Source organism: Nothoprocta perdicaria, unplaced genomic scaffold (assembly GCF_003342845.1).
Source record: "Nothoprocta perdicaria isolate Ctin4 unplaced genomic scaffold, notPer1 scaffold_220, whole genome shotgun sequence".
Lineage (NCBI taxonomy): Eukaryota > Metazoa > Chordata > Aves > Tinamiformes > Tinamidae > Nothoprocta > Nothoprocta perdicaria.
In genome coordinates this window covers 940,027-965,513 of record NW_020455416.1, presented here as the reverse complement: position 1 = coordinate 965,513, position 25,487 = coordinate 940,027, and the positions used below count along the sequence as shown (strand labels likewise).

The window sequence follows — 25,487 nt, the reverse complement described above, 5'->3', positions numbered from 1 at the left end:
AAAAAAAAAAAAAAAAAAAAAAAAAAGAAAAAGAAAAAAACGAGATGAACTCCTTCGTCCTGTTTTTTTCCCCCTACAATCGTACAATCCTACAATCGTATTTGCCAAGCTCCATAGTTCATATGATAAATTCAGGAGAGCTCTTCTGGATGTTGGTATCCAGACTTTGCCATCAACTCACCCATCAGAAAATTTCTTCAGACTTTCATTTCAGGCCAAAAAAATGTTTTTTTTTCCAAGTGGTTGGCAGCACCTCTGTGATCACTAGAGTGAAGGGACATTCAACAGTTCCAGTCTGGACAACTAATTGTGGCAAATGAAATCAAGAGTCAGGCACTAATTATAGTGAGTTTCATTTTTTTTTCTGCAAATCCATGCATTGAATTTAGAATGAATGAAGGGTTAGTGCCTTGCCTGTGTTACAAGTAAATGGGCATCATTGTTTTAAGGCATTCTTTTGTTTTCCTTTGTGAGAGAGTTGATCGCTGAAAAATAGCAAATGATTTAGACTGAGGCAATGTACTCTAGCAGGATATATATATACACACACACATTATAGCAGTATATATACTTATACAAGCACTACTTGTCCTTTCTCGAGATCTAGTTTAACATTAACATACTATCAAAGTAAAAAAAAAAAATCTAGGTATGTTCCCTCTGTGATTCATCTGTAGTCATTGCCTTTTTTCCTCTACTATTCTTAATTAGCTCATCTACAGCTCTCTCCTGAAAATTACTCACAGGGCTATCCCAAACCCCACTCCTACACCATTGACACTTCCCTGTGTGGCAATAAACCTCCCAAGGTTCCTTTTGGAATGCTTGTATGTACTCTTATCTCCACACAGCCCCTCTCCTATTGTTCTCTTCTATCCTCTGTCACTGCTTAGCTGCGAATTTGCTTTACTTCTCAGTATTTCTCCTCAATCAGTTCTTCCAGGGTTCTCTAGCACTTTGTTTCTGGTTCCTGATCTTGTTCTGTTTTCGACAACATGCTCTGAGGCCTTCATGCCCAGCACTGTGTTCTTCCTGAAGTGCTACAGAGAGGCATTGCCTCTTACCTCTTATTTCTTGTGATGCATCTTCAAAAACATCCTTTTGTTACATATTATTTTATTTCAGTTTATTTGCAAATATCTTAACATGAGAAGGGGTTGTAACCACAAAAATAGCTAAAGAAATTTTGAGCTGCAGAATATTGCCTTAATTCTTTGGTAAGCCTTAGCTCTTCGGTAAGCCTTAGCTTGCACTCTTCCAACACTAGACACATACTAGCCTCTTTTTTAAAATAAATGTTTTGCTTGCCTCTGCGTTAGTCAAAGCAGGTTAGTAACAATTCAGGAGAATACTCCAAGACCAAGCATAATTATAGTGATAGAAAACTCAGATAACACAATTTTAGCTTGCATGACCACTTTAATTTGGTTCTTCTAGTACTACTATACAGATTCCTCGGGGATTGTAGTCACAGTTGTTCTTGAGGCACTAACAAAACATTTAATTCCAGCTCTCAAAAGTAAATCTGAAACAAATAGAAATATAAATCTGAGGAGTTTTTTTTCAATAATTTTTTTTCAATTTTCAAGACACTTTTAAAAGTGTCTGATATTTATATCATATATATTATTTTCATGGTATTTCATAGAATTCCAATTAAATTGAGGAAATCAAAGCAAGAAAAAAAAAGACCAAATGAAAAAAAGACTCCAAGTGATTCTGTTATCCTTAGATGTTCAGCTTCTGGCAAATTTTCCAGGCTCCTATAAGTCTTTTCTATGATCAAAGAGGAAGGTTGTGTCAAAGCTAAGAATAGAAATCAGAACAACTAGTCTCTATTTTTTTCAAAACACCATTCTTCCTAATCTGAATCTACTAACCAGCTCAGTGCTTTTTTTTTTTTTCACATCTATTTGCACCTGGTTCTTCTTTATTACTTTTTATTCTGCATCTTTAAGTCATGTCCGTAAGAGCTCATCATTAGTTTTTAGTGAGAACTGAGAAATCTCAGACATCGAGTACAGAAGATGTCTATGCATTGTCTCACAAAATGAGATAGAAATAACCTTAGGTGCTAAGTTCTCAGCAATCCTTCTGCCAAACCTGATGATTTTACAGTGATTTTTTTTCCTAGTTTAAAATATCATCCATCTAGTCCCTCCCTCTGTGTTTCAAAGCTCTTTGCTACCCTGCAAGTTCCAATCTCAGTCATCTGAGTTCTGCCCAGACCATGCAGTTTCTCCTGAAGCCACCTGAGACCTCTCCACAGTTGCTCATGAGTTTGTCAACAACATACGTTTTAGCTCTTAAGTGTTTGAAATCATAGCCTTAACACTGCCTCTTTCTAAGCATAGAATTATTACTTTTATGAACAAAGTAGATGAAAATTAAAATAATAGCAATAATAATAATAACAACAATAAACATCTTAATCTCTATTAACATTTGCTTTCTTCTGTTTGGTGCTCTATTTTTATCTTTTCTTTTCATGTTTCCCTGCTGCTTCATGTTTTATAGCATGTCATACTCAGTAACGGTCAGATGCCTTGCACCTGATTATTTCTATGCCCAAATTTGCTGGAACATTTGCTGGAAACTTTCCAGGAGTCCGAGGGCAACAAATAAGCTTCATAAAACAGAACAGATGGCAGGCACCTTTGTCTTTATTGTGCCACTGTTGCTTTAGAAATCTACAGGTCCAGATGCTATGAAAAGGATGGAGCTTTGTTCACTGCAACCAGTAACTGCTGCTTGCCTCGCAGTGTGTTAAAAATTATGGTAAATATGTCATGTTTTTATGACCCAGGAGCTATGTGTGATTGCCTGTGTACTTTTATTTTCATGCTTAATTGTAATAAGAAAATTGCAGACCGAACTCTGATCTCAGAAGCATAGCAGTCAAAAAATCCCATCCTGTTGGTATATATTCACAGTTAATGAACTCAAATACAATTAATATCCATCAGGCTTCTGAAATGGAAATGAGAACTGTACAAGTATTCCCTATTAGAAGAGTTCTTAGCTTCCTCAATCTAGACTAGACCCAATAGTGAACTGAGAGAGAAAGGGGGTAATTATATGATCCTTAAGATCTGGCTCCTGCAGATGCCTTTTAGGAGCAGAGGCAGTAAATTGCACCAAGCAAGCTCTCAGCTGTTTACTCTCTGTGAAAAATTAGCATAATGAGTAACAGCATATAAAAAACCTTCTCAAGTTATCAACCTTTTTATAAACTAGAAAGTTCAAGCTCTAATATACCTTAGACTAACTGGTAGATTCAATCAAGTTACATCCTTCATCTGCCAGCTAAACAGGCAGTTAAATTTACCTAGGAGGGAGACATTTAATTACATATTATGATAAATAGCATCAGAGTTGCTTCAGAGGCACAGAAGGATATAAAGGATGGTGTCAACCTTGTATATTTTCAGAGAGAAGTAGAAGTATTTTTTTACTGTGGTTACTTACATCAAGGAAAGCTCTGGGAAGGTGTGCACCATTCAAAATCAGTCTGGACTGTTCATTTCTTCATTTGATTTGCATTTGCTACAAGTGTTAACTCACAGAAATCAGTTCTTCACCCACAAAACCTACGTCAAAGAATGTGACTTAGGTTGCAGAGCCAAAACATGGTAAGTTAAGAAATGCCAAAATCAAATCTGCCTGTCAGTCTCCAAGCCTCATGTGAATGTCCATATTAAAACTTTAATTACATGATCAAATACAAGCTTTTCCCAAAGGACCAGTGACTCATTCAGTGCAGAAGTTGTAAAGTTCCCGGTGAATGAAGAATAAAAGAATCAGCTATTCAAAAGGCAGTATTATCTTGACAAAAAGATGAAGAATTTTTTTAGGCCAACAGTACAAAACTGATATAAGAGAAATTTTCACTTGACAAAGGTGAAATAGGGGAATAGTTATGAGTAGCTTCAGGATGTTTAATTATTGATGAAGATTTTACATAGAGTTCAAGTAGTTTGGAAGTCTCCTCTTTTCCTAAATATTCTTTAGAACATCTAAGTACCAAAATTCCTGCCAACTTGGAGATCAAGCTGTGTGACTTTTATTAATGTTAATAGGAGTAGCACAGCTAAATCCCTCTGCACCAACACAAATTTTCCTCCATATTGTTTTTAGAAATAAAGATTATCATGCACATTTTGAAACAAATAATGAAAACAGCCCAGCCACATATACAGAGTACACAGTGAGAAACTGGCTTTACAGAGCAGGCAGCTGGAGAAGAAAAATGCTTAGCACTGGGAAGACAGAGCATAGCAGATTTAAATATATTTTGCATGACTATCATACGACAAGTGAATTGTGAGTGATCATATATGGAACATAGCTGGAAGATTGCTCTACTTAGAAATGGTACTGCTCCCATTCAGCCTCGGAATACAGCTTTTTTTCCCTGATTATGATTTATTGCCTTACTTTATGAAGATTATTCACCGTCTGGTCCATTGATCACCAACAGCAGAAGACAGGAAGCAAGATCTGAAAAACAATTCTATGCACCGAAGTATTTAGTTCACTTACCTCAGAAAAAATAAATTAGAAGCAATCAGGACTACCACCCATGACTGTTGACAATGTCTTCTGAAGGCAGAATGGGAACATGGATACCTCAGACTTGGTATGCTCCAGACTTCCCCTATAACACTTGCTACATGGATCACTATCAGTCCCATCCTCTGCTTGAAAATGCGAAGGAAACATGGGAAGTGAACAACTGCCCTAGAAATAAACTTCCCAATCATGTCAGTTATGGTAGGCATAGCTATTACGTAGTATATTCAGTTAAAAGATCTTGATTTTGTTTCCTATTCAGTTTGTAAAACTTGGATCACTTGAATTGCATTTTGATTTATGATTATTTTAGCTGATAGTTTATTGATAATAGATGATTAATTGATGATAGATAATTTCTATAATTTAGATTAATTTTAGCTATTTTTAAAAATGCAAATTGAAGAAAATATTTTTGTGTGTATTTTTTAAAGCAGTTCCTGGAATTACTTAAGCAGCTCCCTACAACATAGTAGAAATGCCTGAGATTTTATAGTGAGTGAGAACTAGTGCTGCTATAAGTAAAAGAAGGAAAAAGGAGAGGGGAAAAAATGGAGTTACAACTCTTAAACTCAGCCAAGTAAAAAATCAGACTCCCAGAGTTTTCTGTTCATACAAGCCTAGCAGTCTAACTACTAAGTAATCTGGAAAGTCTCTTTGAACTGTGAATGTGACATGTCAGTCCCGTAAAGACTGAACAGGACTTTGCCCTTTTTCCTCCTAGCTTCTGTAGGTCTCTCTGACATCTGATACTGGAAACCAAAGGCATAAAGACTCTCTTGTACTTAATATTCTCCAAGCTCATAATCAGGCTGGAGTCTGATCAGAATAAAAAGGCCACAAGATTAATTCACCATATATTATTATCTATTTAACATGGATAATGTTCTCCATTTCACAAACTGGAGACTTTGTGGATATTTCTAAATGGTTAGAAGCCATGCCAGCCCATAAAGCTCCCATTTATCTGTAATTCATCAGAAGACTAACCTGTATTGTAGACAGACCTGATCAGTTTGATTAATGAGATTCCCCCATGAAGGATGACTACTATCTCTCATACCTACTAAACAAAACTCTAAAACCAGCAAATCAGTGTTAAGGACACTGACTTTCCTGCCTGGCGATATATGGTCTGAACAAAAGAGGCAGATCTAGACAAAAGGAAGAAAAGTCGCCTTTGAAGTGAGGGAGTCATGCAGTAAGATTCCTACAACTGATTTGATACCTAAAGCATGTAAATCTCCTTTGGTTGTCTGAACTTTTGTACTCTGCGAGGGAGAAGCGTATTTGTCACAATGCACTATTCCACTAAAACATTGTATGTTTTGTTATGATGCTATTCCAAGCTTTGAAAAATAGCTATGTTATCCTGTAAATTGAAAGAGCTGGGCAGTCTTTGTGTTGCACAATTTGTGGGCACTTAATCTGGAGGGAGAGTAATGATTTAATTTCTGTATTTCTATTCTCATTCTCAAATTCCTTATAAATATGACTTCAATTAAAGTCTCAAGTTGTCTGGATACTCCCTGACCTGTTTTTCTGGTGGTATTTTAATTTCAATGGTTTTAACCTGCTTTGTTCACTCTGTGTTTTTCTGTCAGAAAACAGTCACATAGCACTGTTAATTTCAGCTTTATTTTGATAAATTTATGAAAAGTATGAGACTGGACTATAACTTTTGTTAAAGGAAGTGGAATGAAGAACAGAGTCTGTAACAAAAACAACTGCAGAAAAAGATGAAACAGAAGGGAACATAGATTTAGATATGCCATATTATTATTTGAAATATGAAGCAGCTGAGCTCCATCCTGAAAAGGCGATATCAGTGGCCTAGCTAGAGTCCTCTTTAATATCTTTATCGATGATGAGGGGATTAAGCGCACCCTCAGCAAGTCTGGAGATGACACCAAGCTGGCAGGAAGAATTATTCTGCTTGAGAGTAGAAAAGCTCTACCGAGGGTTCTGGACAAGCTGGATCAATGGGCTGAGACCAGCTATAGGAGGTTCAACAAGGTCAAGTGCTGGGCCCTGCGCTTTGACCCCAACAACTCTATGCAACACTACAGGCTTGGGGCAAAGTGGCTGGAGAGCTGTGTGGTAGAAAAGGATCTGGAAGTGTTGGTAAACACCTGGTTGAACATGAGCCAGCAGTGTGCCCAGGTGGCCAAGAAGGCCAATGGCCTCCTGGCTGGTTATCAGGAACCAGGTAGCCAGCAGGACTAGGGAAGTGATTGTTCCCCTGTATGGGGTGAGGCTGCTCCTCAAATATTCAGTTTTGGGCCCCTCACTACAAGAAAAAGACATTGAGGTGCTGGAGCATGTCCTAAGAAGAGCAACAAAGCTGGTGAAAAGGCTGGAGCACAGACCTTAGGAGGAACAACTAAAGGAGCTGGGGTTATTTAGTGTGGAGAAGAGGAGGCTCAGAGGAGAGACCTTTCCTCCTTGAAAGGAGGTTGTAGTAATACAGGGGTCAATCTCTTCTCCATAACAACTACTGAAAATAGGAAAGAGGAAATGACCTCAAGTTGTGCCAAGGGAAGTTCAGATTAGATATTAAGAAAGCTTTCTACAAGGAAAGAGTGGTGAAACATTGAAAGAGGCTACCTAAGGAAGTGGTGGAGTCCACATCCTTGGCAGTGTTCAAGAAATATATAATGAGGCACATAAGGACATGGTTTAACAGGCATGGTGTTGAAGGGCTTATGGTTGGACTTGGTCTGAAAGGTCTTTTCCAACCATAATGATTGTAATGATTCTATAAGTGTAGTAATATAAAATAATTACAAAGCTGAATCACAGAGGGCATTTTTTTTTTTTTTTTTTTTTGGTTAAGAGAAAAATAGAAATAAGCTTCCTTACCCCTTTTTCCATGACTCTGGATGTGTATTCTTTTGGGGAAAGTATTATAGGTTGTGCTATCTATATCATTCTTTTGCTAGCATGGATCACATCTCTATGAAGAATAGACTAACAAAATATCCACAAAAAACATTCGTAGATTGGCTGGATCTGATGCAAGGGTGCCCGTATACCATTGCCCGTATGCAATGTTAAAAGCATTTCCCTTTAGAGAAAAGTTTCATACAAATGGAATTAAGCATTTTAAAATTCTCTGCAAGAAATGTTTTTATATAAAATCTGTCTTACATCACTTAATCTTCTTAGGTGGATGAAGGAGAAACCTGCAATAAAGTATCACTTATCTTGTGGTAGCTTCAATGCTGGGAGCTAATTTTTGTCAGGTGTGCCTGGTTTAAGGAGTAATAACAGAAAGAGAGAGCAGTGAAAAGCTATGAGGTTCCCTCTTATACATACAGATGAAAATTCTAGGGGCAGTGCAGGTCAGCCTTGTAGTGTGTGTAGCGCTGCAGAAATACGAAGGTGCTATATATCTCCAAGACAACATTCTCAAATACTAAGATAATATTTCTAATAAATCTGAGCCTGTTTTCACTGTTCTCGAAAAAATAATCTTCCCCTCAACAGCCCTGTAGCCTTGGATAGTTTGCAAGCTGATGGTAAATAAACTGATCATGTAGTCCTTATTCAAACAAATCCACTGTTGCTTTCTATTAAGCCTGTTCTGCTATCTGCCGTATTTACGTACATGTAGCTACAGTGTCTTAAGAGAGTTCAGGATACCCATGTGAATGCTATGGCCAATATTCTAATAGGACTTGATTTAGGAATTGATTGTGAATTCAAGCAGAGCTTATTTTGTAAACGACGTATCTTTGTTTTCTAACTTTATACACTCAGTCCATGGCTATAGTTAGATTTTCATCATCACAGCTATCTGAGCTAATGTTCATTTTTTGCAGAGGGAGAAGCCAAATAAAAGTGACTCATACACATAAGCGACTCATATACATATGTGTGCACAAGGTTGTATGTATGTCTGGTGAACAAGGTTGTATGTATGTCTGCTTTGCATTTGTCAACCCCCAAATCTAGTACTTAACTTCAGATTGTTTCAGAACAATAGTCTCTAAATAGTTATTTAAAGATTTATTATTATTATTATTAATATTATTTATTCGTGTGAAAGATTCATGGCTGCACTTAGCTTTACACATGTGAGTAACAAGGCAGTAGAATAACCAACATACCTTCAACCTGGTGTTTGCCATGTTTCCTTTAGAAATTTAGTACATTAAAAAAGTAAAATGTTTTTACTTTGCTTGAACTGCAGAGCAACATAAAGTGATTCTAGCTATCCATATATATAAAATGCATTTTGTATTGTAGCTCAGATTAATGTCTGTATCATGAAGTAAATCAGTTTAAAAAGTACTGATTGATAGACTACTATTTTTTGTAAGCTATACAGTTTGCTATCATAAGATGTTAAAAAATAGCTTGCAAACTGAGAGAAGTAGGAGAAGATTTGTTCTGGGAAAAATCAAAAACAGGAATCAGACTAAACTGGGGCAATGGAAAAGATGCAGAAAGATGTTAAAAATAAAAAGTGCAGCAGAGTTAAAATAACCACTGAGTAAGAAATGAAAAAAAAAAAAAAGAAAAAAAAAAAGAATTCCTCAGACACCAGTGAATGCTTTTTCAGATAGAAAGCTAAAGAAAGTTTTTGATGTTTTAAAAGTAACAGAGAATAACTTTGTATAGAAATAGATCTCTCAGCTTTTATGATAAACAGGGTGGACTGGCTGCCAATTAGCATCTCAGAGATGCTAACACAGAAACTACCTGAGGTTGAGGTACAGGATGTGCTTAAAAACAGACAAGCAGTTCATTTTAGTTGCATCTTTTTTTTAAAAAAAAAATTTTTATATAGTAGCTGAAGTTACATACAACACAAAAAGGTATTTTATACATCTATGATGCACTTTTAGTTTCCAATAAATAAAATGATGAGGCATAGCATAATCTTTTACTATAAAATTTTTTTTTGCAATGATATCTAGATCCCTGATGGAATTTCCAAAGATGTGCATTGGCATTTTTGGGTTTTCATATTATGTGTATTCACATTTTATATGACCGGACACAGAAAAGACCAACAACTAGTACTTTAATGCAGCAGGACTTTCTTGAAAAGACCTTTAGTCTTCAGAAGCTAAACTTGCTATAGAAAATAACATGAAGCCTGATGCCCACCTAAAGACCTTAAACAGTGTCATGATTAAAAATTGTCTTCTGAATATGTCTCATGTGCTTCGTGTTGAGTTCAGTGTGAACATTTAAGAAACCTCAAATATAAAAAAATATGAAACACAGCATTTCCAAATCTAAATTCAAGATTCAAACTAAGATCAAAACTTCACAGTAGGTTTTTTCTATCTTGAAGATAAGTGTTTTAAAGGCAACATGATCATGCTATCTGTGTGCTTCCTCTTCACTTCTTGTCTTGTCTTAGGCAAATTTACTTCTTTTCAGTTGTCTCTGGGTCAAACAATACATTTTTGAGTACCTAAAAAGGTACTATGGCAGCAGTATACTCCAGCGTACTCTTTTTATATGAATGCATAAATGCAAAGGCCTATACTCCCACGAAATGCACGATACAAGTCTATATGAGTTTGATATCAGAATGACTCTAAGTCTTTCTCATTCTCAGCTGCAAAGCTGCAGTAGGAAAAACAGAAAAGTTACCTCTCCAGCTTTTTTTTTTTCTGAATGATTTACTGCTTGTTGGCTTGGCCACTCCTCTTGAGACCACTCATTCTATCCGAGTGCTGCTCTCAAATAGCCATGTGTCCTTGCTATACGAAACAAAGATGAGTCAAAACTTAATTTGTCATCCAAGTTCAGAAAGTAATCTTCTGGCTCTGCACTCTGGTTTCAGAGAGATGACTAACTACCTCTCTAAGAAAAGCACCTTTAACAAAAACCTCCGTCAGCATTTTCTAACTGTTTAAGCTACATTTTTTTTCAGCTAGTGACAGCTGCAAATTCCTCTTGCAGCCTCCAGGCTGTCCCATTCATTCTGGGGAATGTGGACCCCTGACTTTACCTTGAAACCTTCACTCCAAGAGGTACACTCCTAGGCAGTGTGGAAGATGTAGGTGTTGTAACATTTAATCTGTAAAAGTGCCCAAATCCTTTTCTAGTTCTAGTTCTTAAACAATTAAGACCTGTTCTCCAGCTCCTCATTCTTCCATGGGAAAGTAATGATAAAGATTCTTCTGAGATTTGAGTTACACTCCATCTACAACTGAATGGAAATAATTCTGCTGAGAGAAGACAGAAAAATGTGGCCACTGCTACCTGCAGAATTGCATATGAGACACATATGAGTTCTGAGGAGAAGAAATAACCCAACTCCTATGCAGAATTTATTTCAAAAAGTGTTTAACATGATTTCACCTCAGAGATTAATGTTTAAAGTGAAGATGAGTAGTTGCAGGATGGAAAGCTGATTTAATGAAATGCAATGTGGGATGGAAACTTTCAGTTTTGTAAAGGGCTGTAGTGTGCTACAGTAATTTTAGGGCTACGTTGCATTTAGATAATGTACACTTGATGGAGAAAACTGATTGAAATATTGGGTAAGGAAATGAGTTAATTTAAGGGTAATGCAATTATTGAGTAATAATTCGTATAAGCAGGACCCTTGCAACTGGCATTGTGCCTTTCAAGTTCTTGAGAATAAATGTACTTTATAAAGTGCTTTCCTCATGTGCACAAAGAGGACATGTCCTGTATAGCCATGGAGAGGAAGCTCCTTCATGAAAGGGGCAAGGTGAGAACTCCACTGTGGTGTCCACGCTGCAGAAACGAAAAGAGAGAATATTGGCTTACACAGCAGCCAGTCTAGTGTCTTTCCAACCTCAGAGACTATGAGCGAAGTTAGAAGCCTGCTTAAAATACACTAATCTGATAAATGATACAACTAGACGTAAAGAATTTGGATCTTGTAGGAGTTTCAACAAGTACTGAGCTAACAGAAATCAGCCTGGGAAAGCTCCATGCTGGGAAATATTTGCTAAAAGGGACAGCTGTGAAGCACATTGAAAAGCAAAGGGAATTAATTGGGAAGCAATAGTGAAAACATTAATTCAGTGTGTGGGCACTGGATACCCAGTGTTTCTCTTAGTTCCCCTTCTCACCTACATATTGGATTGCCATAAGGTGATATTTGCAGGGACTACTCAGCCTTGTGGAAAACAGTGAGCCCTTCGCTTGCTAAAGAAAATCTTGAGTTACTTGTTTTGCCTTGTCTTTACAGCTGTGCTAGGACTGCTTCTCAGCCGGTTCTTCCTCCAAAGTGAATTTCATTGTATTTTCTAGTCACTGCTACTAAAGCCTTCATCTGAGCTTCATTATCTGCCCCTGCATTTTCTCTCTTTTTTTTTTTTTTTTTACCATTTCTTTAAATCATTTTTACCAGTCTCTAGATCTCTCTGTCCTATTGTACAACCAGTAATTATATGGTTTTTGACATTTCTTAGATAATGTAATACACTCTAACACTATATCTTTTACCTACATGTTATCTTACATTTCTAAAAAAAAAATTAAAAGGTGTCTGTAAAAGAAAAAAATCTTAGAAAAACAGTCTGAAACACAATTTCATAGATGGAGCAGAATAAATTTGCTTCAGATTATTCCATTTATGATCTCTGAGAGCGCTGAGTTTGCTAACCCCACCTACAAATTCACTTTAGCAGAAAGAAAGACACACCTGAACAAATGTAAATGTTAAGCAACCCGACCTTGACCTTGGAACAGCACATTACTGATACCACAGTAAACTGTTGCTGTTTTAGTTGAGTTAATGAGTGCAATTTCTAGGCTCGATCAAACAGAGTGAGAACGTGGGTGACAGAGCTGAAGTGAGATGAGATGGAGTGAGAGAGCAAAGACACGCGCTCACTCTTGATTTCCCTGAGGGTAAACAGAGACATAGAGCGAAATGTCTGCAGGAGAAGAGATATTCTGAAAGAAATGCTGTCTGCAAGTATAGGCAGTGGAGAGATTTTGTGCTGCTCTCTATTTTTAATACTTTCTGTCAGAAACTGCTTACAATACCCAGGAGAGTCACTAGGGATATCTCACTGGAGCAACTAACTATTAATTCTACTTTAGGTTAGTGCATGTTCCTGTAGGGTTTTTTTTTTTTTTTTTTCCCCCCCTTATAAGCATGCAACTAGTAAATGCAGCAATTCAAGAGTTCTTTGATTGCTTGCAGCAGATATTAGGCAACACACTCAGAGTTACACTCCAAAACCTGCTGTGTGCAGGCCTGGTCCGTGCTGCTGGCATCCAACCAAACCAAGTGGACTGGTTTAATTCACGCCACAAGACTAAGCAGAAATCTTTGCCTTAACTGGCAATACCGGCCAAAGCACTGCAGGGGAATATCGCATGGTGATGAGAAACCCCGAGACTCTGAAGCAGCAGCAGCTCAGTCGGTGACAGTGACCTGAGAGCAATCTTCTGGTGTGTAGGACACAAAAAAATAAACCTTTTTTTCAGTTCGTAGCCTTTAGAAAACAAGGAGCTCTTCTGTTCAAGCCTGAAAAGACCTAAACAACAACTGAAATAGCCCGTGAGTTAAAAATGGCTAGACAGTGAAGAAAATACTATAAAAAGTTATTAAAAAAAATGCTTCCATCTTTTTCATTTTTGTTTGTTTTTCATAGAGTCCAAAAAAGACAGCGTGGAGAACACACAGCAAAGTTGCATTGAACAGAATGCAAAAAAAAAAAAAAAGGCTGAACACATTGAACCTTTTTGGCTTTCTAATTGAATCACTTTCTTCTTTTGCCTCAAATTGCATCTGACACTCACTTAGATTAATCTGATAGATTGCAGATGTGTATCCAGGGCTGTAGATGTAATTGACATGTGCTAATAATATAATCATATTTGTCTGAAGAATCTGCATCTAAGGGCATTTCTAACTTTTGTGACCTCTAAGTCATTTGTTTCATGGTTCAAATTTGTCTTTTTCACTTCTCAGGGCCACTGGTTAGGCTAGAACTGTCATTGAGTAATATGAAATTGTGCTTTATTTCTTTTTCATATCATTTTTAGTGAGTTTAAGAATGTTCACATTAATAAAAATCTAAATTTCTTTGAGTATAGTTATCAAAGATTGTCATTCTGTCTCTAAAATACATTGTTTTTCTTCATCACTGTAAAACTTACTTATACTTATTGGTAGCCTGTGCTACTAATATTGCTTTAAGTGAATTTATGTAGAGCTGGAAAAATTTGTAATTCACTGATTTTAATTTTTAATGATTATTTTGTATGATAGCATTAGATTTTTCTCCATGCTAAAAAGAATCCTCTTATATATATATATATGTATAAATGATATGCTTTTTTTCTCTCTGCTAAAGCAAGAACATGTGTATTCCTTTTCTCTTTTATGCACAAAGAGACTGTGGCTCTAGGCTGTATTTTTCACATGGGGTACCACCACTTTGGAGATTTTCTTTACCTAAGAGTTTTCAATCCTCAGATTTATCTGCCTGTCATATTTCCTGTTGGGTCATGGTCAGGTTTCGTGAGGTGATTGACTTATTGACATAAGGGACCAACATCTTGATCAGATAGCTTGCTCTGTCTTTCAAAATCATTGTTTGCGGAGTTCGCTTTTGTTTTACATTGGCAGATCAGGCTTTTTTTGCTGTTACGAGTTGAAATAAGGCTCTATAAGGAGATTAGCTGCCCTCAAAATGTTCATTTTTATTCTCTCTCTGCATGAGGAAGATACTCAAATTTTATGTGATTTTTTTCTGGCTCATTGGTATGATTTTTTCTCAGAGTAGCAGTCATGCACAAGAACCAAGCTGCTTCAGAGGTACTCCTGGTTTTATACTTTTTTTCTGCTATAGAGCTACAGGGGCTTTCATTTGCTCCCCAAGACCAAAAAATACAACTCTCTGCGGGCAACTGAGGGTGTTAATGTTAAACATTAAAAAAGTTACCAGCTCTCTATGTGATATACAGGAGAGATGCATACTGAAGCTGTACATTTTTTCCCAAATGTTATTTCCGTGATTTGGGATGTTTGACACTGGCTGTGTTTATACAGCCACACACAAAAAGCGGGGAATCAAAATGGTCATTTTAGGCAACTTGTACTGGGGTTTTACCAAGCTTCAAGAACACTTTAAGGACAGCTTCTTTCACAATTTGTAGTCTTTGTATATAACATCATAGCAAGATCATAGACTAAATCATGACTGTTTGCCCTGGGTTAATGACTATGAGGAACGGTATTCCATCCAAGCAGTTTCTGCAATTAATCTTTCTTTCATAGGAAGCCACTTTTTGCTCGTGAAGGCATGGATCAGATACGTGTATGAAGCTTTGATATTAAGGCATGAGGTTGACATAAACTTTTTGCAGTGGCTTCGAATAACCACTGAAATAGCACTGAAAAAATAAATATGCTGCATGCTTGACTTTCTTTTTTTTTTTTCTCCAGTACTTCCATTAGTACTTTATAGGTCCTCCAAACTGTGCCACAGTACTACAGTTAAATTCATTTTTCCTTCTATGTACAGGGAAACAGGCCATAGCTGTGAAGCTGTGAACTATCTCAGGTATTCCTGAAATACTATGAGTTCTCAGATTCCTGAGAACTTTGATGAGGAACTGCTGTTGGTGCACAGGACTGTTCTTACGAGGTGGTCCAGGGAGAGCAATCATCCATTTAGTGCTTCCATTCCTTCTGGTTACCAGAAAGAACATTTGCCATCTTCCTCTAGTTTGTGTTACCAAATAAAGAGTTCAACTCTTTCAGCTCTACCAGGCATTTAAAGAAGATCTTTGTCAGCACACTCCCCTTCAAAATAGTAATTCATCAAGTACAGCCTGTAATGGCAAGAAAGCATTTGAATTAAAAAGACCATGTAAGTCTGTATCTTAAATAGAACTATGTAGAAAATTTTAAATAACATTTATAGGCAATTACTTGTTGATTCAAAATGACAGTACATGTACATCATGAATATTGCTCTCTAATTACTTTGAACAATTCATCAAGCATCAATTAGAGTGCATTTGGCACACCTCTTGGGCATACGTACAACCCTTTTCTCTTAACTGCTGCTTGATGGACTGAGCAGTTTGCATATGCTGTCTGAGGCAACCGTGTTCAGCAGCACAAGGCAGTGCTTCAGAAGCCTTCAAAAGAAATCTCATCTGTTGTCTGTATACATAATCCCTGGCTCCCACGAACGGTACTTTCTCATTTTTTTCAGTTTCCAGGACCTGCATTCTAAGCCCACAGTATATAAATTCTGGGTTGGTTTTGTTTTGTTTTGTTTTAAAGCCATTAGATTGAGGTGTATGTATATGCATGTATACATATATTCTTGTAAATATCTCTATATAAGAAGATATCCATTCTTTATCCTTCTGTGGCACTGGTAGACTCAAGCAATAGAGGTAGATCTGCACCCTACTGCTGTCTTGTGCTTCAGATAGTTATCTGTGCATTAAATAGATTGAAGAGCCAAGAGAAGGACTTTGCATTGGTTACTCAATACATTTCATCCAAGATAGTTATCAGATACAAGACTATAAGAAGCCAAGATAATGTGCAATAAAATATACTTGGAGCTTGGCAAAATAGTGTTAATCATTCAGCACTCTGTAATTCTCTCTGTATTCTTTCTGGAAATATAAATATGAAATAATTAATCCCCACAACCTCTCAGCCAGTTCACTGTCATTATTTCCACTTTATAGATAAACTGTGGAGCAGAATAATTAAATGCTTTGGTTAAGGTCACACAGCAAGTCTGCTGAAGATGTGAAAATAGAATCAAAGTCTGCTGATTCTTGGTTTATGTGCTAACAACAGAACAATCTTTGCAACATCACTCTCACTCATGACACATCTCATGCATAGTCTAAATTAGAAGCATCATTAACAAGTGAGTTAATTACCTTCTCTCCTTTAAAACTGCTGATTTTAATAGTGAACATATCCAAGCAGTTATCTCATGCTATTGCAATGAGAAAAATCTAAATACAAATCTGAAAATAACTACGCTGTTTCCTCATGTTCTAGTGGTGTAAATAACAGATAGCACGCACAGAAACTTTATTAAGACAAAGATTAACAAATATAGGGAGTTAATTGAATTCATTTTTCAAATCCGTGAAAGCCCTTAAAGACTGACATTTCCATTCTTCCTTTTTCTTTATTTCCCCATGACATTTTAATCAAAGGCTGCTATGAAAATTAAGGCATTGTTTGAACCACTGAAAGCATTGCCATTTTCTAGAAAAATGAGAGGATAGTTTTTAAAAGCACTTTACTTTTTTTGACCTAGTCTTGTGACTTAAAGTATGATTTTGCAAGATCAGGTTAACATTTCTTTTGTTTGTGGATTTGGAGCCAGGATTTACATCTTCTTCAGGCTCTCAAGTAAAGCTGCTGTATTCTGGAATGCATCGCAGAGTAAGGATGCTTCTCCCCACAGTCACAGTTGGGTTCTGCTGCAGCAATCAAGTATGGGACACAGACCTTATTTGCTGAATGTGTCCTCAGTTGTTAGGTCTGCTCTTGTCTATGAGATAGGAAACCAAATCAAAACAGAAGGGATTTGAATTTGATTCTCCTGTTTTCCAGATGAGTGTTACGGCCAGCTGCTCATTGCATCCCCGACCTTCCAAGCCAGAAAGGACTGACCTTGCTTCATACATCTGCCTCCAAAAGAGGATTAATGACTACAACCCAACCTAAAAGGAAGTGCCATCAGTAAGGAGAAAGAAGCATTTACTCCTTTAGATGTATATCTTATGATGAACTGAATTATTTACTGATATGTCTCTCTCCCCTTTAATATTAGAAGAAGATTATGCAACTATCTTAGAATAAATATATAACTTTCAGGAGAGGGAATCTCAGTTAAAATGCTAAGTGAGGTTTGAAAATGGTGATAGCTTTCTAAAGTATATAGGTGATATGTGCTTTTGAAAATCATCCCCTTATTTCTATCACAAATAGAACTCTATGCACTTCTTTGAGTACATTGTAAACTTTGAACCTTGCAGAATTTTGCATCATACTCTACAAGCTGAATTCCATATTTATAACTTTCAAGGAAGGATTATGTGAGTAAGTTAAAATTTAGAACCATAGTTCAAATTACAGCCATTTTCTAAACCATTAGGATGTAATAAACAAGGGTTTTTAATGTGGTTATCATTATGCAATGCAAATTGTAAAGTCTGACTATTTTTCTGTGTGGAGTGCCATTAAAATTCATTGCATTTAATTTATAGTCTAAAAATCAGAGGTTTGCTAACATTCCCCATAAAAAACAGTTATAAAATACTATGCAAAATGCAGTTTTCAAATAGAACTAGGAAGCTTGAGAAAGCTAATTTTATGTATGAGTTTCTTAAAAAAAAAACTTGCAAATCTTTAATATTTAATTTTCTGGTTGTCACAACATTTTTTTTTCCTTTTTAAAGCTCCAGCATAGAATAGTGTCTGAAAGAAAAAAGAAAAAGAAATTAGGCACTTTACTCATCTTTATTATGTCTAAGTTTATGAAACAATGTTAGTAATCTATGAAGATTGTTTAATTACAGATTTGCAAAGGCCAATTTCAAAGTCACCTGTGCTCACTGCTGTAAGTCACATGCCATTAATAAAGAATAGCTCTGAATCGGAAATCGGGTTCTGGAGAAAAGAACTAAGGAAGCTGGGACATTTGCATGGGGGATAGTAGGATCAGTCACCACTAGATAATGTTCTATAAAATATTTCATTATTATTTTGTCTTAAATAGCAACATATAGCAATATGTGTGACATAACACAATGGAATAACATGTAGGAAGTATGTAACATATGACACAGCTCCCTAAGTATATGAATTTACCTAATGCTTCAGTGTGTCACAGTCTGATGGGGATGTGCTGTTGAGATCCATGCTAGGTAAGAAACCATTGAATCAGCACTGAAAGTAAGGAACTGATGACAGAGACTGTTAATTCTTAAAGAGCATTTTTTTAATAGAAAATTTATTGTCTTTACACTATGGTCCTAAGCATAGTGTATATACAGAAGAGAAAATGTAAAGACCATAGCGGTACTGTGCATCAGCTCAGAGTGTATTTGCATACTCTGTTTTTCCTCTGTATCCATCATTTATCTATTCTTTCCATCATCTTGAGACTAAGAAACATATCTTGCATGCGTTCAAGTCAAGCCAGGATAGAGGTTCATTTAACCAATCTAAAGAGCTTGGTGTTCATCAAAGAAAGTGTATGGCCGTCTTTCAGATGGTCACATCTCACTCATCTTACTCACAATTTACTGTGAGAGCTCACTTATGTGGTCATTATGTGGCCAAAATTGAAATGTCATTGTCCTTTTGAGCAAATTAATGGCATTTTTAAGGAGCTATTGTTTGTAAGGACTGTCACAACATCAATGCTGTATAAGATCTGAGAAAATCATCTCACTGAATCATAAACCGTATAAATGCAGACAGTGATGCAACTACTCTGACCATAATCAAGAAGCAAGACAGCTGTGCTCTGAGCTGTATACAAGGGCATCAGCATGGCCAGCCCTTCCTAAGTCATTCTGAAAGGTTGGGTTCATTAATCTGTTGACACTGACCTATCAGTGGTACAAATCAGAGGTTTTTTTTCTGCAATAAATATAACCTACTTCTTATACATGACATGAAACTGCTATTAACAAGTAAATTGATAGACCGTATTTCACTTCTTATTTCTGAAATTTGCTGGATATGTTTAGTGCTAATCTGCAAATCCAAAGCAACCACAAGTCTTGATTACTGTCTTAGAGAATTCAATCAGTACAAAGGAACCAGTCTTAGTTTTATTTCCATACATGCTTTCATTAGCACATTTCAGAATGTTTAATGAAGAAGAGGAGTATCTTTAACTCTATTTTACATTTGAGAAAACTAATTCAGATAGGTTTTGCTTCCCAGTTTCATTGTCATGGTTCCCACAGCTGAAGCAAATGGCACTGAATTTTTGAGTATCCTCCTAATTGGTCATTTTCTGTCAAAACTACCATCATAATTTTTACACTAGTCTAAAGTGTGCTTTTCTGTGTAAGGGATGAAATGATATCTTAACTCAATTAAGGAATATATACTAAGATAAACATCTCCTTTTTGGTCTAGAGGGAGAACTTTATTTATACAAAATAAATCCTTTGTTCATAGCAAAATTAAACACCAACCCAGTCAGTATGTTTTCCAAAGATATTCTGAAGGAATGAGGCTTGTTTACAGTTTGGCCAGACAACAACTCTGCCTAAGTCCCAGCAATATCAGCATTTTCAAACTTATGCTGTAGCAGCCAGCAGTCCTTTGGGAGCAATGTTAAAAACTGACATCTCAATTAAATATTAAGTTTGAGAATCACAAGAAGTTCTACGAAGGAGGCTAGAATGTGCATGGGGAATATATGTGCATTTGAGAAGGGTTGTTGCAGAGCAGCATCCAATTCAGTACAAATAGTCCCCTGGGTGAGGGTCTTGTCTAAGAACAGCGCCGAATCTGCAAGTATCCTGGCAAATTTTTAGTTGGATGAAATGAAGAGAGAAATGATTTTAGCATAAATAAAGAATTATAATAAATAAATAAATATAAGAAATAAGTAAAGGAAATAAATAAATAAAGGAAAAAGTTTTTTTTTTTTCATTTCAGTGAATCTTTCCCTAAAACGGGAATAAGTTTTATAATCTTCACACTATCACAAAATAAATTCGTTGTTCATCTTTTTTCTTTTTGAAGCAAAGGGGACAGTGAACTTAGATCTGTTGAGTTGCACAGGCATTGCTTTCTGTACGAAATGGCCATCCTGCACAGGGAATGGTATATTCTTCTCAGGGAAGTGATAAATCCTAGCAGAAGTCCTAGGTTCTTCCCATTATCTGACATCTTGGCTTACTCAAGAGAGCACAGTGTGCTCCACCACTAATGTTTATGGATTAGTCTGGGAAAGAAAAAAAAAAGGAGAAAAGTGCAGAAGTAGCTCACAGCATGCATTAACGAGTATAACTGAAGCATGCAGCAGAATAGCCACTAGAGTGTCCAATCAATGGCAAATTTCTCAAACTTCCAGAAGTCATTCTGTGACAGTAATGGAGCTAGAACAGTTCAAGCCAACACAAGAGGAGAGGAGAGGAGAGGAGAGGAGAGGAGAGGAGAGGAGAGGAGAGGAGAGGAGAGACTATTTAAAGGCCCCAACATTTAAAGTCCTCTGTCTTGAGAGAGGAAGAACTGAGCTCTGTGTGCTACACTGACAGCACCAAACATGAAATACTCGAGCTGCATTCCTATAATATGATTTATTATAATTAGTATTTTTTTTTCAATCTTAACCTTAAGGGTACACTGGGTTACCTTTTCAAGCTTCATTCTCCAAGTATGATTCCTAGAAGTGTATTTCTTTGGGAAAATTGAAACTCTGGTTCCTTTGCATCCACATGTACGTTGGACCCTAAGGTCCAACGCGCTTGAATAAAAAACAGCTGGTGAAAAAATACCTAAGTCTATAATGCATTAATTAGTTTGTGTGAGTTCATATGTCTGCATGCAAGTATATGGGGAAGATATAAACAGGCATGAATGATGTGTTTTGACCTCATCACAATTCAGACTTCTGTGATTCCAGGGGTGAGGCACACTGCACCTGGTAATTCTCAGCAATATTTAAGGGTTCCTCAATAGCTATTTAAGCCAGAGTAGGTCACAGAGTGACATCTACTTTCCTGCTTGCTTAGCTGTTCAGATCTCAGTTCTTCAGTGTATTTGCGATGCTGAAAAAGCTGGGATTATTTCGAGATGTTGTTGTGCTGCTTGATTGCCATAATCAGAGACATTTTGATTGGAAATGGGCAAGATGAGTCACAAAGGACAATGTAGATGCAATTAGGATGCTGAAACGACAGTGACAGAGTGTTGGGTGAGCTGTAGGAATGGCATTCAAATACTCTTTGTTTTATACTCTGTATTTACAATGGAAATATACCTCCAGGCTTCTGATGTAGAGTAGCAGAAATCCACCACCATTAATATGGGGAAAGTGGTGCTTAGTATGCAGGGGCTGGCAGCAGCTTTCACAGGTGCAAGCTAAAATGCAGAGAGCTGAGGATTGCGAACCAGAAAGGCCCGTATCTGTAACGCATCCTTTTACACTTAGAAGAAACTGCATCTATAGCCTTTCGTCAGTCCTTCTTTTGGGATTATTCTGCTGCGAAAGCATTTCCATTATAAATTGAAAGACTGAGGTATAGGAATTGTCTTCGCTATGTTTTTTTGTCTAACAGGCCTGGGTTTGCTATATCTAGGTGATATTCTCCTCGGTAGCTACCACGGGATTGATTTTAGTGTTCTGTGTTTTATATCATTCTTTGTTTTCAATTAATTAATCAGACAGATGTTTCACCTAGAAGCATCGGTGACCTGGATCCTACAGATATTTTTAATCTGGAATGTCACTGCTTCTGGGGAAACCAGGAGCGGCTCTGAAATAATGAGCAGAGTGAGGCTGATATGAAATGCATCCGTAAGAAAGCAGTCTTCAGGAAATGTCAGGGATGTAGTCTATTCATACCCTGTCTGCCAGAAAGTGACTGTAGCATTCTTAATCATGCATACACTTGCAGTCCCAGAAATTAATTCTGTATAATAAATAAAGCAGTAAGCCCACAGTTCTTCAAATCTGAACCCATTTTAATAATAGCTTGAACAGACAAAACAATGCTCTTTCTGTCATCTTTGCTCTGGACAAGCCTATCTGTCTTTGCCAAGCACACTTGAAGTGCTGAAGCTTCCAATTCCTTATGTGGCACCAGTTGTCTCAGCACTAGCGCTCTTTCACCTATGTCAATGGAGTAGAGCACCGGGGAAAAAAAAAAAAAAAAAAAAAAAAAAAAAAAAAAAAGCACTCAATCCAGATGCTGTTCTCTCATTCTTCTCATAGGTCTTTATTCCACAAATTTCCACTTGTGTCAGAATTATTGTTATACCAAAATACTGGGCTCCACATAGAACTCTTGTAATTCTCAATTTCTGCCTTAAAATAGGAAAATGCATAGGAAACAACAACTCAGAGAGAGAAGAACAGGAAAAGTGTCACTGGCAATATGATTTGGTTAGTTCACTAAGATGTTAGGACGTTACTGGAGCTGCCATTATTTCTTGCTAATTCTGAGAAAGGCAAAGGGCATGAGCTCACCAACAAAAAAGGATGAGGCAAAAAACGGAAATGGGGTCAGACTTAAGAAAAGGAAATGGTAGATGTGAAAGGAAAAACAGAAGTAGTAAGTAGCTCTCTCTAATTTCACTGTTAGGACAGGTGACTGATATAGGGCCAGTAAGAGGATTGAAATTTTCATTAGATATCTCAGAAACTTTGCACATCTGGCTGCCACAAACACACGATCTTGGAAACTCTTTTTCCACCCTTGCTTTCCTGTAGAAGGCAATCAGATAATCTATCTCAGGACGAAGTTGTGATGCTCTTGACATATCTCACGTCGTGAGAACATGCCTCAGTGTATACCTGTCCTTCAGGCTTGACAAAGTAAGAGAAATTTTGCAGTCAAATGTATCATACATTGATAGCTGGAATGTTTCCTGATGTCTAAAATGTTTTTTTTTTTTTTTTTTTTTTTTTTCTGGTGGGGCGGTGGGGGGGGGGGTTAAATTTAAAATCTTTTAAACCTCTCCCCTTCTTATAAGGTCAGTTGGTATGACAAAAGCTAAGGCCTTCCTTGAATATCTGATCAACATCTGACAAAAAATATTCCTCAGAAAGTGTTATTCCTAAAGAAAAGTTCTGATAAAAGTTTTGATTATCAGTTTGTCAAATTGATAATAGTCAAGCCCTCTAATTTAGCAGACATTTTGTGATCAATTATCATAGAAATTTCATAATTTGAAATATAGTTTCATACCCAACACATTATTTTGGAAATAATGCATGGAAAGAAACTAATAAAGACAGGCATTGTATTTTCCTTGAGTAATAAGAACAAGTATGTCACTTCCACTTTAATATATACTTACTGTCTGGCAAATCTTGGGTTGTCCTTCACTAGCAGAAAATAACTCAGGATTTGGTAAAGAGATAAGAACTTTTTTGTCTCAATTTTAAGTAACAATTGTAATGAAAAAAAATCTATTGTTCTTAGATTTTGTAAATCATGTTATTCCAAACCTAAATTCTGTGCCACATTTGCCCCAATGCTATCCCTTTATGCAATTTCCTGTATATGTGGCAGTTAAATAAAGCAGTGATGTAAAATCCCAATGGAAAAATAAATCTAACTAGAGCAATCATACTATCAACACATCTGCTCTGCAAAACTCTGTCTTGCTTCCTTGCACAAAATAACAATTTAAAGTATCTTTCCAAGAGTCTCCTGGGGGATTATCATATTTTATTCTCTATTTAAAAAAAGAAAAAAATATAGTAAAGGAAAAAAAGAGAGTGAAGATCTTTGAGAACCTATTAGAAGTCTCTTGGTGAAATATTTACAGTTCAGTTCAGTATAATAGGCCAGTTTCAGAGAGGTTGAAATGTAATTTATTTCATTTTACTTTTATCAGCAACTGAAGGTCATCCATGCAGAACCAGCTTTTCCAGGTGCACACATTTCATTTGTTATCATCTTAAACAGCATAGAATTGCAAACAAATTCCTGTATCTGCCAATCTCCCATGAGTTCTCTTAAGCGATCTTTTACTTCCTGTTTAAATTCTTTCACTATGAACACCGAATAAGTTCTTGCTTGGCAATATAAAAAAAATAACTTAAAGTAGGAAGACTTTTAAATATGATGGACTTTTCCAGTGTTTCATGAGTACTTGAAAAATGACATTTTCCAGTTAATATTGCATTAATTGGAATTTATAAATCAACTTCTGCACGTACTTACACCTATAAAAAAAAAAAACTCAGTTTTTATCTTCTCTTATTTATAAGCATAGTCTTTCTCCGCTTGCATTGTATCAAATGTTAATAGCAGCTGTCATGGATAGGTGTCACTAGGAACCACAAACAAGCACAGAAATAACTCTCAGATACTCTAAATATGCAAATACATCATTAGGAATAAAGATATGACAGGTTATTTGGTAAAAAAAGCAGGTCTCTGCATATTTTGCTGTTTAAACATCAGAAGTAAAGAATCAAGGATGGTTAATAATTCTTGTGATTTCATTGCTACAAGGGTGTCTGTGTCTATAATAGCAATGTGATTTGGATCCATATCAAGGTTTTGAAATGGCTCCCCTGGCTGCCTCCCTTTACGAGGGACTGGTGCTTTTCTCATAGAGGTTTGGTTGCGCACAGGCCATCTTCCTTTCCAAGGAAATCATACGTTCTGCTTCAAAATCACTCCGAAGTTTCATGAGGACATCCAGCTCCAAACCCATATGTGGTCTGAACAACCACAGCACCCACAACATTTGGCTCACATGCATTTAGCAACTTGGCTTACAAATCAGCCAGAGCACCCAGGCTCACACAGTAGACTGAAGTGGTTCTAACACTTGATAAAGGGCCATGGACTTCATAAAGTGCTATATATGTTTTCCTTTTTGCACCCAGCTGGCTACCATCTTTACTACATTTTCACCATCCAAGAAACAAAACCACGGACCCACTTTGGTTACACCCTCAAACAGACTTAATTGAAGTAGAAATGATTCATATCTAGATCTTTTAACCTCTGGTTTCTAGGGATATGTCTAGCTTCTCGGAGTTTGAAACAAGATTTCTTTTGTCCTACTCCTTTAAAGAAAGCAAAATACTTTCATGGAATAGTATATAGCACATAGTGCTTTTATCTATTACTTAGCACACATTAACTACTACTGACTGACTATCCTATTATGAACGTCAAAGGCCAAAGTTAGAAAATCTTCTCAGAAATGACTGTTTATGTTCACACAGGACCTTCCTCATTCTGGCTTG

At 36.6% G+C, this 25,487-nt stretch overlaps 1 protein-coding gene across 4 annotated transcripts in view; it reads left to right on the top strand.

Annotated features, from left to right (window-relative positions):
• FUT9 (fucosyltransferase 9) overlaps positions 1-25,487 on the top strand; it is a 96,344-nt gene that overhangs the window by 55,670 nt on the left and 15,187 nt on the right. For 2 of the 4 annotated variants that reach the window (XM_026039166.1, XM_026039164.1), the window contains exon 2: positions 17,135-17,263. The exons of the other annotated variants lie outside the window; for them this stretch is intronic. The gene's annotated coding sequence lies outside the window, so the exon portion shown is untranslated. The remainder of the gene's footprint in view (positions 1-17,134; positions 17,264-25,487) is intronic. 4 annotated transcript variants of the gene reach the window in all.